Source organism: Protomyctophum parallelum (assembly GCF_964188405.1).
Source record: "Protomyctophum parallelum genome assembly, chromosome: 14".
Taxonomy (NCBI): Eukaryota; Metazoa; Chordata; class Actinopteri; order Myctophiformes; family Myctophidae; genus Protomyctophum; species Protomyctophum parallelum.
In genome coordinates, this window is record NC_139709.1 from 42,315,268 (window position 1) to 42,327,658 (window position 12,391).

Genomic DNA, 12,391 nt, shown 5'->3' on the forward strand with positions numbered 1-12,391 from the left:
CAGCTGGTCACAGTCACAGACACTCAGCCTCTTTAGTGCTCTAACTGATAATGACTGGAGTTTCATTTCTATCCAAAAACCCTTGAATGATGGAATGTGATTAAGGATTACTGTGATTATGGTAAGCTCACATATCACACATACCATGTCGGCGGACCCCACTTTGGGAACCGTGGCGGTAGGTAAACAGAGGACAGAGCGGGTCTAAGATGTCTTTTCAATGTGTCTATGAGGAATATAACTGATGACTGAGCCAGCGGAGCCCTTCTTAAATGACATGTTAACTGCAATGGCTCATGGCTGGAAGGAACCATGCTCAATTGCATCCATCAATAAATAATCTGTGCCGAGGGTATCACGGCGGCCCCAAACAACAAGGTGTTATTGCAAGAGTCTCACTGTGAAAATCTGGGAAAAAAAGGGCAAAAAAAGGCTAAATCCAAGAATATAATTTAATTGACGTGTTATATATCATATACTGTATAACATCACATAGCATTCATAAGATATGCCATTGATTCTCGTAAACAGCTGAGGGGGAGCAATTTAATAGCTTCAAAAATGATATCCGCAATCTCAGAGGTGACAAATCACAACATATACCAATCACCAGTACAGGTCAGTGCTTGTTTGTGTTTTTCTTTGTTTTCCTAAAAGAGCATATTGTTTTATTTTCTTTTTTTCATTTACCCCCAAATGTCTTTTGGAATGTCACCCATCAATTAGATGGCCAAACCATGGTAGTATTCTATTCTATTATGCAACCAATTAAACCTAAGCATCACCCTTGCATACAAATGTAGAACCAATTCTCATTAACCAGCGTAATGATTATTTTTGAGGGTCAAAGGGCAAACCATCTCGATCTCATTGAGAATATGAAAACTCACTGTGCTAATCCATCATGAATTAATGCATAAACTACTTGATTCCCTAGAAGCACAGGAACATTCTGTCCAATGTGACACAAACACAAGCCCATATCCACTGTAGAGTGTGTGCGCGCGCACACACACACACACACACACACACACACACACACACACACACACACACACACACACAGCGAGAGAGAAACACCCTGCTGCTAAATCCTAGCCTGTTTCTTCACTGATAGAAGAAATGAGCTGTATTCTAGAATGTCTGTGTATGATGCGTGGTCCTGCAGGCTGCTAGTCTAGGATATTGATCAACGCTCACCTCCATAATTGCATCCCCGTCTATTTAATTTGCTGTTAATCCCCTCATTAATTACCACTTCCCCATCCAAGCTCAGGCATTAATCTCTCAGTCTTTGATCTGTGTAATATGCCTGGTGGACTTTAGTCTTGACATCTCCTCCAGTTGTCTGAACACATTTGGACGTCCATTGACCTGTTTAGTTAGCAACGGAGGGAGGGAGAGCGAGTTGGGGGAAGACAGTTATGTGGTTTGACTGCAAAATGATCTTATAATCCGTATAGTATTACAGAAACATATGAATTAAATCACATAACATTTCCCATTTGGTGTAGATATACCCCTGGGCATCCGACCATAGAATAGGCACTGGAAGCTGGCTGTGCACAGGCATGTGTCCAACAAATGGACAAGTCAGTGGAACGCATCTGCAATTGAGATCTTATCGCTGAAGTTCCACACTCTCTACAGAAGAAACTGTTAAGAGAAAGAAAGATATCTGGCTCCCATCCATCCTTTTCCCTTTGCCAAATCTGTAAAGCAACTACATACGCATCATTTTCTAAACTAATCCTGAACACCTCAACCATGGTGAAAACTGACTTTCAAACTCAATCTGCTCAGCAATCAATCTTCCCCTGGCAGGCGAAGTCAGTCGGAAAAAAACTGAGTACCGTTTGCTATACAGAGAAAGCAACATTTCAAATTTTCTCTCCAACTCCTGGTGGCAGCCACCCTGTGTTGGCCTTGGCACTGGATGGAACCATTATGAATAGGTGACAGGGGTGTTCTGCTAACGGGAGGAAATCGCTTCACCTGAGCGCTCTCTCTCTCTCTCTCTCTCTCTCTCTCTCTCAAAGAGATGTACGAGCAAAGACATACAGCACACGGAGATGGTGATGGCCTTGGGGTCATAAAAGTAAATCAAATGAGTTGAAATCGGACCCCCCCCACTCCCCCCCCCCCCCCCCCCCCCCCCACACACACACACACACACACACAGTCTCAGGGGTAGAGTTACCCGATGGGAACCACAAGGTTCCTAGTTCGAAGTTAGTGTCGAAGTGTCCTTGAGTAAAGCCCCTGATAAACGTGGCAATTGTTTCGTCAATATCAACAAGCAATGTCAATTCTCAATGTTGACTCTTCACTTTTTCATTGTGAAGGATCAACCCATGGTTTTTTAGAAACGTTAGGGCGCTTTCACACCGGACATGTTTGGTTTGTTTAAAATGAAATATGGTCCGCTTACCCCTTTGGTTCGGTTGGTGTGAACGTGCATCCGAACTCTGGTGCGGATCAAAGAAACGAACCATGGTCTGCTAAAAAAGGCCGGACTCGGTTCGCTTCCAAACGAACCGCACCGTGGTTCGTTTGGAAGCAAACCGAGTCCGGCCTGGTACTGGTGTGAATGCATTCGGACTTTATAGAGGACCAAATACAGCACGATAGCCAAAATAGCCATCGGGCGTCGGCAGTTGTGAGGCTGCATTAATAATTAGTTCTAAAAGCATGTATTTTTTACAGGGATCACTATTGATATGACAGCTGACAGTCTGATTTTAATAGTAGACGAGGCACTGCGCAGCGCAAATGTAATGGCAGCGTAGGCTACGAGGTTCACATGCGCAAAAATAACAGATGTACAAGTTATCGACACGGAATGGTATATACGGTATGGTACACAATGTAAGCTTGTAGATCTGTTTATTTTAAGCATGCGCCGCCGCCGCCGCCGCCACGCAAAGTTATGACAAAGCATGTGATGCATGAGTCTTCATGCGATAGTTTCTTTCTCGTGTCCCCTCCTTTTTTCTGTCAAAATCTGTCATAAAATACTGTGTGTGTGTGTGTGTGTGTGTGTGTGTGTGTGTGTGTGTGTGTGTGTGTGTGTGTGTGTGTGTGTGTGTGTGTGTGTGTGTGTGTGGCAAAAGACGTAAAACTAGGTCAACTCAATTAGCTGCAGCGGAGCTGTTTTGACTTGAAGCTCAATACTAACTGAGTACTGACCACCTTCAAGTGCACACATGGAAGAAGTCCATTTTATCGGGGATACCTTGTTGTAGGCTATACGTCTCCGTGAATTGTATGCATCAGCAGCAAGCACTTTATCCTCTGTTCATATGTTGCTCTTATTTGGCTAATAAAATAATTAATAAGAATGAATGCAATAGCAAGTTGTTGCTGTTCTCTTCTCTCTCTGTGTGACTGAAGGTTGCCCCAAAAATTGTAGACAGTGATTACCCCTAATTGCTCCCGATGTGCAGGTTGGTGCCTTGCATGGTTTCCTCTGGCATCGGTGTATGAATGTGTGTGTGAATGTGTGCACAATCTCTGTAAAGCGCCTTGGATAAAGGCGGTATATAAATGCACCATTTACCATATGCATGCATCCACGCACGTCGCACGCAGTCCGAGCGTAGATGCACACAAACATGCACCGTAACTGTGCTCTTGAGCATAGCATTTTTGAGCGGTGCCTAACCGCTCCAATGACTGGCCGCGTATGTCTGTCTGTTTAGAGTACGAACAGCTGCATTACCGCTGGGTGACTGAAAGTGGCTCTGTTGAGCAGCACCCAGCGGTAATGCAGCTGTTCGTACTAAAGGGCCATTCACACTGAGCACTATAACTGCAGCCAGCCATCAGTGTTGTTGAGCAGCCTGCGCTGCTCAGTTCACACAGGTGTGATTTCTTTCTCCACTGAGAGAGAAAAGGGAAAGACTGTGACAGGACTATACACCAGATCACTAGGCCTGCACACAGCTCTGGGGGCAGACTACTCAACAACCAATCAATGGGCACATCTCTATGTGATTCTGATCTTGAGGAGTTAGTGCCACAGATTGACACTTGTGTATTTTTTTTATTTTTTTTGCAAGGCAGCCATCTTGTCACGACTCACCATTGCAGTAAATTTCATATCTACAGGGACAGATTAAGGGGTGAGGAGCTCCCTGGGCATACAGTAGTGTCCATTTGATTTGTCACTGTAATAACAATGTGTTTGAGTTGAACTGCTACCGAGTCCCCCAATAGGCAACTTGATAAAACTATCACGTTTAAAGCTCATGTTGCTACCTACAGTAGCAAGGCCAGAGATTACTGGGAGGAGATGTAGTGGAAGGCCTATCAGTAAATCAATCAAAACCTTCATCTGAGACCCAATTGAGGCCAAAGCCTCATTTGCCCTTAGACTAGAGCCTGCTTGAAATAACAAAACGCAGCATTACTTTAGATAATAAGACGCACACGCATGCACACATGCACGCACACGCACACGCAGCTGGGGTGGAGGAGGGTGAGCAGCAAAAGTTTAAGCAGGTGGCAGCGCAGCAGTAGCAGTGTGCAGCAGCAAGTAATCAGATTGAGCAGTGCAAACTTCCAGTTTGAATAGCCGATATGAAAATGGGATGTGTGTGATTGGATGAAGTGAATCATGTGAATGAGAACGTGATGCTGAGGTGGCCCAATTAACGGCCGGCAGCAACTGCACTGAGTTTCCTGACTGAACTTGCTCTGCGCATGTCAGCCGCAATGCTCATTTGTTTGGTAAGAAAACCCAGGGGCACAATAAGGTAGGGGACGGAGGGGTTTCGTCCCCTGCCAGCGTCACATTGGTCCCCCCCAAATGATTTTGGGGGTCCCCCCCTGGCTGGGGGGTCCCCCCCTTTATCCCCCGTGGCTCCAAAGTTATCTTAGGAGTAATACCTTTGAAATCCTGCGTTCATAAACGCGATATATTTTGAAGGATATATTTGGTCCACCCCTGTATAAATCCCCAAATGGTTTGGCCCATCTACCGTGTTCGGTTGTTTGGAAGTTGTTACACCGCCATCAGTGACCCAATGTGCTTTGCAATCTGTGGTGATTGCGTAATGATTCTAATAATACAGGAACAGGATTCAATAGGTCACCACATTTGGTGTCACGCACCACTTTTGGTAACGTGTATTGACTAGATCGATAGGAGATGAATGAATATACTTTATCCTCTACTCTAGTACAGTGGTTCCCAAACCTTTTCGTGTCAAGGACCCCCAAATGGACACGTATTAGCCCGCGGACCCCCCCCCCCCCATTTGAAGAGAAGAGAATGACCCCCATAAGAGAAGATTTATACAGCTCTAGCAGTAGCAGTGATTCTCAACCTGTTTAATTTCAAGGACCCCGCTGCGTCCACATGACATGCCACAAGGGTTCATTTGGTACAAACTATCATGTAGCTGTACCCCCTGGAACTCGCGGCTCAAGGACCTCTGGGGGTCCCCGGACCCCACTTTGGGAATTATATTATTATATTACACCATTTTGGGATTTATGGGGAAAGGAGGAGATCGACGCCGCTAGAGAAAGCTCCACAACTGTCAACACCCGGTAAGGTGCAACTACATATTTAAAACATGCGAACCCTCTCCTCTCCTGAAAACTGCCCAGGTGTTGTACATTTTATATAGAATAGGCTAACTTACAGATGGTCAGTGAGGAGGAATCACAGCCAGGTAATTCATAATAATAATAATAACTGTGCCGAAGCAGTTTTGTATGTGCATTGAGTCACTGGAACAACCTCTCTGTAGTCCGACCATAACCATAACCCCACGTTTTGGTGGTTAGACCCCCCCATCCCCCCCTCCCCTAGGGTGGTGGGGGGGACGGGGGGGGACGGATTTTTCGGTCAGTGTTGCGCCGCTGAGAAAACCGCTCATGAATCCAGATACCCAGATATTTACATGAGGACAGATGCTCAATTATCAATCAAGCTAATATCCTCTGGGGACTTAGCAACTAATTTCCAAATATTAATCATGCCAGTTCTCTTCAGTGTCTAAGCCAGGTTTCTGCTGTACACATCCTAAATGGCCAAGGGAATCGTAATGTGTAATTGTGTAATGAGGTGTGTAACTATTTTGGTTGCTCCATTCCACATTAATCACGTAAACTTCACCAAAAGCACCATTATTTTTCATTTCAGCAGCAAGTTAACACAAAAAATGCTGGAAACGTATCGATACGCTTTATTAATATCGAACGCCGTACGCGCGAAGCGTAGGAATACGTTTTATACGTTTTTTTATTGCTTACTGTACATCAACGTCCTATGCTCCAGGACACCGAAGAAAATAACAGCTTTCGTCTCCAGGAAGCTCCAATATGTGATCCGGGAGTAAAAAGCCCCTCCCTCCTGAAAAGAGGTCTGTCTGTGGCGAAGACGCTCCCTCCTCCAATGCCTCCATTACACGTATGGGTCTGCACGGCAACGGCATAGACCAACGCAGATGTCAGGGCATCTAAAATGGAGTTACCCATACTCTAGTGTCTGTGAATACACTCGATTCCCCCTCCCCTCCTGTTTCTACATGGTTTCTCCCGAGGAAGCTTTGTGGGGGGAGTCTCTTGATCGCTTTGGCAGTTTGAGTTCCCCCCCCCAGGCCCCACTGCGCCTTGCGATCGCCTTGCACCGCCGACACAGCCCTCTCTAATTCTTTCCAACGACAACTCACCGGTCTGCCGCCTCATTCTCGGAAATATAAACCCGTATATAAACCAATAATAATCTCCAACGGTCGATCGCCATTTCACGGACAGGTATACGCGAAACGAATGACGTATTCTCGAAGGACCGCCATAGGAGAAGCAGTATACATCTGACCAACTGTCTTTTTTTCGCCGTCGCGTCAGCCATGTTTGGACAAAGAAGCAGTATACTAGGCTAGCAGATATCACACCGTGGAACCCCCCCCACACTGCGAGTTGCGATCGATCGTTTTGCAGTTTGCAATGCTACTCTCATTCTCGGAAAAAATATTCTCGGCAGTTGATCACCATAATCGCCATAGCGCCTTCGCCAGCCAATTGCAGTGATAAGGCGTCTGGGACGTAATCGACCCGTTTGTAATGGATAACTAATACAATCCTAAGCTGCGGAAGCCATCGTGTTGTCTGTCATTTTGTCGAAATCACAGCCAGCCTGGCTACGCTTATCGCTCCTGTGGTTCATGTCCAGACATGTCGTGGAACCCCCCCCCCCCACTGCGAGTTGAGTCGCTCCTGTGGTTCATGTCCAGACATGTCAACCTCTCAAGTCACTGTTATGCTATCAAACGATCTGTTGATTTTGTTTACTGAGACAATGATCACATATGTGCATAGAATCATCATCATCATGACGTTATCATGACAGGCAGATATAAACATAAATAAAGTATCAACTACACACTGAATGAAAGCCCTAAATGTCTAATTTTAGGAGGAAAACAAATAAAATACACATATCCCATATACTGTTTGTCAATACTAGACTATTGAATCCATTTCATTTATAAAATTCTCTTTTTCAGAGAGAACTTTAGCCCATTCTGACCTGAGATCAGATTCATACGAGGTTTCCACTGGACACACACTGGTCTGATTAGAGAAAGCATGGACCTATAGAACTATTATTCACAAAATAAGGCATATAGCGACATGTACATACTATATACCGTATGAAACAGAAGACTCTCTGCTTTCATAAGAAAAAAACTAATACTGTAATAATAATAAAAATCACACCCATGTGAAGTGAGCAGTGCAATGTTGTGAAGTGAGCAGTGCAACATTGCACTGCTCACTTCACAGGGGTGTGATTTTCATTATTATTACAGTAGAAGTATTTTTCTTATGAAAGCAGAGAGTCTTCTGTTTCATACGGTATATAGTATGTATAGGCCTTATTTTGTGAATATTTAGTTGTCAGTTCCTTGTCTTGTCTAAAATACTCTGAGGATTTCAGAAAATGCATGGACCTGAAGAACCATTATTCACAAAATAAGGCCTATAGCGAAATGTACATACTATATACCGTATGAAACAGAAGACTCTCTGCTTTCATAAGAAAAATACTTCTACTGTAATAATAATAAAAATCACACCCATGTGAAGTGAGCAGTGCAATGTTGTGCAACATTGCACTGCTCACTTCACAGGGGTGTGATCTTTATTATTATTACAGTAGAAGTATTTTTCTTATGAAAGCAGAGAGTCTTCTGTTTCATACGGTATATAGTATGTACATTTCGCTATAGGCCTTATTTTGTGAATAATAGTTCTTCTGGTCCATGCATTTTCTGAAATCCTCTCTGGTGGGCGCAAGCTGCATTCAATAGCCAATTACTGACAAACTATACATGGGACCATGTGTATTTGTTTTCCTCCTAAAAGTAGACATTCAGGGCTTTCATTCAGTGTGTAGTATGTATATGATATTATTTGTGTTCATTTTTATATCTGTCTGTCAATGTCTGTCAACTTCAACCTTCCATATCTCTGCTGTTTTTTCAAGCGAGCAGCGTGCCTTCAAAAGCAGGTTTTAGAAAAAGGTCAATATCTCCAGAATGGAAGATGGTAGAATCATAATTTTTTTTTTAAATTGAAGTGGACATGTTTGGCCTACTTTTTATTTATGCGATGTGATTCTAGCTATAAGAGGCCCCTCGCTGTGGGCCCCTAAAAAGTTCAAAAATCCAATGTTAATCGCTTAGCACCAGCAAGCCTGAGCAAATAGAAAACTCTAGCATACAATGTGTTAAGGAGCATGCAACGTTTCTGCCTTGTGCAAGTGAAGATGCCAGGCAGCTGTTATACTGGGAAATTCACAGTGGTGAATGTTATCAACAGCAGGGTTTGTGAATGCTCAGTCAATAAACAAAGGGGAAAAGAAAAGACCACAAACAATAAAACTAGTTAATCAGATGAAACGTGGTTTCACTGAGAGACCCAGTGGGCCATTTATGAAGAATGAGCCACTTGGTATTCTGGGGCCCCATTATACCGTATCTCCCAATATTTATCAAATTATAGAACCAAATATAAACCACAATCAGTGCTCCTAAATACTGAAAATGTAACACATAGTTTAGACTGCTATTTTCCACTGCATTTTCGCAAAAGAAATCATGAACCGTAAGCTGTGAAAACAATTATTCTGTGTTGCTATGTTGTCAGTGCTGTCTCAGCTCCTGTGACTGAGTGACCGCCAGGCTGTCTCGAGAAAGACCAAGAGAAAACCCTGTCCAGCACATCCATCTCCAAGGAGGGACAAAAATCAATGGCCAAGACGCTTATCGGCCGCATGTTAATAATTCATTGCGTGCCCATGGCAGGGGTATAATTGATCAAGGGGAGATAACCTGTGGTGATAAATATTTTAAAGGTGAGAGAGAGAGAGAGAGAGAGAGAGAGAGAGAGCAGGAGCCCACGCTTGTCAAGAGGGCCCCCACAGTCAACTGTTCTCAACAGGAGACTGCCCTTATTGAGCCTCACAAATTGTGAAGTCATTTTCTCTGAATGCCCCATGTGTTCTGGCGATAGCTCTCCCAGAGATGATGGAGACGGCTCCCACAGTGAAGATCATAGGCCTGGAACATGTACCTAACACTGTACTGTTCAGGTCTGTTGGATAAACTGTGACACCCAATGGGCCAGAATCTTGAAACGGCTGCTGTGGTGGGTGGGAGTATTTTTTTTCCCTCCTCTTTTCTTTTCTTTTCTTTTCTGTTCTTGTTTTTCTTTTCTTTTTGGGGTAGGTGGTGGATGTTAAAATTCGATTTAGGATCTAGAAGGCAGAATGCACTTCTGCATCCTGGCTTCTAGATCTTATTTAAAACATCCAGAAGAGTGTCTTCTGTGGTTATGTTTATATTCTCTGTGGTGGATACATGGTAGGGGATTCATACAATACTACTGTACATTACTACTAGGATCAGAATTATGTTGTCTTAAACCATATGTCTGAATCGAGTGATAAACTAAATGCAGACATATCATAAATGCAAACATCCAGAAAGAATGACACATTAGCTCTCATTACATTGTTTCCATTGTCCTTAATTGTTGCCAATAAATACATGTCACATCCTATTACAAATGATGAATTGCTTTCAGACAGCATGTAAACAGCTATGTGAACAGAAGGACATAACTCAAGAAACAAAGGAAATACTAGGACGTATCTTTAACAGATGCAAAAGCTTGCTCCTTGTGTGGGAGGACATAAATATGTATTGCATCAACACCAACACTTAAATCGACAGCATCCCTTAAGTAAACAGTATATATGAATATTAATTGACTGCGCTAATTGTAGGTTTTGACTCAGTAGCATATAAACAGAACATTTGTTTCTGCTATTTTCAACATGGTAACAAAAACAAATAATAATTTTCAAATAATAACTTCACAGTTCACAACTATAAAGATTACTGTATGCCACTACCACCTGAGATATATTTTGCTCCTATGCCACTAAAATGTTGAACGCCCTACCAACAGCTGTTAAGAAATGTGAATCTCTCTTTCAAATCATCTCTCAAAAAGTACTTGAAACTGGCCCCTGTAAAAAAGTTCGTCTAGGTTGCAGCTTTAAGCTCTGGTTCAAATGCAAAACGCCACCAGAAGGGTGCCATGTGCGGGTTGTGCAAATGGCCCCCCATGCCCACCCCCCACCCCTTCCGTTCCGGACAAAAACCGCATGACATATTTTTGCTTGCTTCCCTCGCTATTGTTACCATAAAGTCGCTCGATAATCCCTCGTGTTCATATTTTGAACGAGAGGTACTGTAGGTCAGAATTCAGAAATGAAGAGCTTTGTATATCTGGTCAAAACCACGGAGAGCTCCCTAGATTCTGAGATACGAGGGATTCTTTCTGCAGCGGTAAACAGGCAAGTGCGAAGAGCAAGGAGTATGGTGGCCTTGGAGACCAACAAATTTTTAATAGTTTTCTCTCGTTTGATATCAATGAAAATGTGCTGGTACGTGCAACCCATCGGTTGGATTAGTTATGACGTTCCCACACGTCGTACGGTCTAAATGGGTTAAGAGGCAGCGTACTGATGATTCGGAATAAGTTGAATGAAAATCTGGCCCCTCGGTTCTCGATTGGGATCTTGACCTTGATTGCGACTTTGACCTTTTCCACCAACTCCGCTGATGGAGGTAATAATCAATCTCGTGTAAATGTTTTCTCATCTCATTTTAAAATCAAATGATTGGTAAAGTTTTATTTCCATAGATCCAAGGACTCTTTTACCACACGATACATACAGTGAGTCACGACTAAGTAAGAAGATTAATCCCTCATTGTTGACGGAGGTACAAAGGCAGCACTTTCCCCCTCAACCAGAGCATGTATTGAATGAATTAGCCCCATGTTTCCGGGGCTCTCATGAATTAAACAAGTCATAAAACAAACACTCATAATTAGACGCCTGAATAACCAAAGATTGAACTTGAGCATCTACTTCTGTTTGTTTTTTAATTAGAATACATTAGCAATGTTCGGGTTGCATGAGCAAGAATTCTCTGATGGGGGGACGGGGAAGTCAAACTAAATGCCAGGGGGATTCTTCCTCACTGAACGATGAGCAAAGATGTTACAAAACATGGAAACTCAAATTCGAATGGTTTAAAAACACATGGTTTTATCACCAATTAAATTGGCTATTTTACTTCATAAAATGTATCTTTTGTTCTCCTGTTGTTCTGTAACAAATTTCATGGGAGTACTATAGTCTCCACTGCCACACATTTCTTTGTCATTTGCAAAATACCACTTTGAAATAAACTTCACAATTTAAGCATTTAGCACATTCTCTTAAAGGGACACTTCACCCTTTTTGCAAAACAATATATGTTAATGACGTTTAGAAGCTTTGGTACACTTTCCTGGGGGTCTTTATGTGGGTAATATGTGGTTTTAGATATTTTAGATTATAGCAGTGAGCCTGTTGTCTCTGATGTCATGGACACTGGGCTCACTTCCTTCCTGGACTACATGTTGTCTCAGTAAGAAAGCTCTCCCCCTATCCACAAGGAGGAGCAGTGCACCAAAGAATTATGGGAATTGTAGTCCAGGAAGGTAGTGAGACCAGTGTCCATGACATCAGAGACAACAGGCTCACTGCTACAATCTAAAATAACTAAAACCACATATTACACACATAAATACCCCCAGGAAAGTGATCTAAAGCTTCTAAACGTTATTAACATATATTCTTTTGCAAAAAGGGTGAAGTGTCCCTTTAACCAGTGCAACACTGTGTAAGATCAGAGAGATAGTAGGCATTAACCCTAGTCAAAAAATGACATGGTAAATAAATAGTCATATAAGTAGAGTGTAAAGAATTTGTTTTAGTGCTTCAAAGAAACTAAGATACTACAGTAGCTAAACA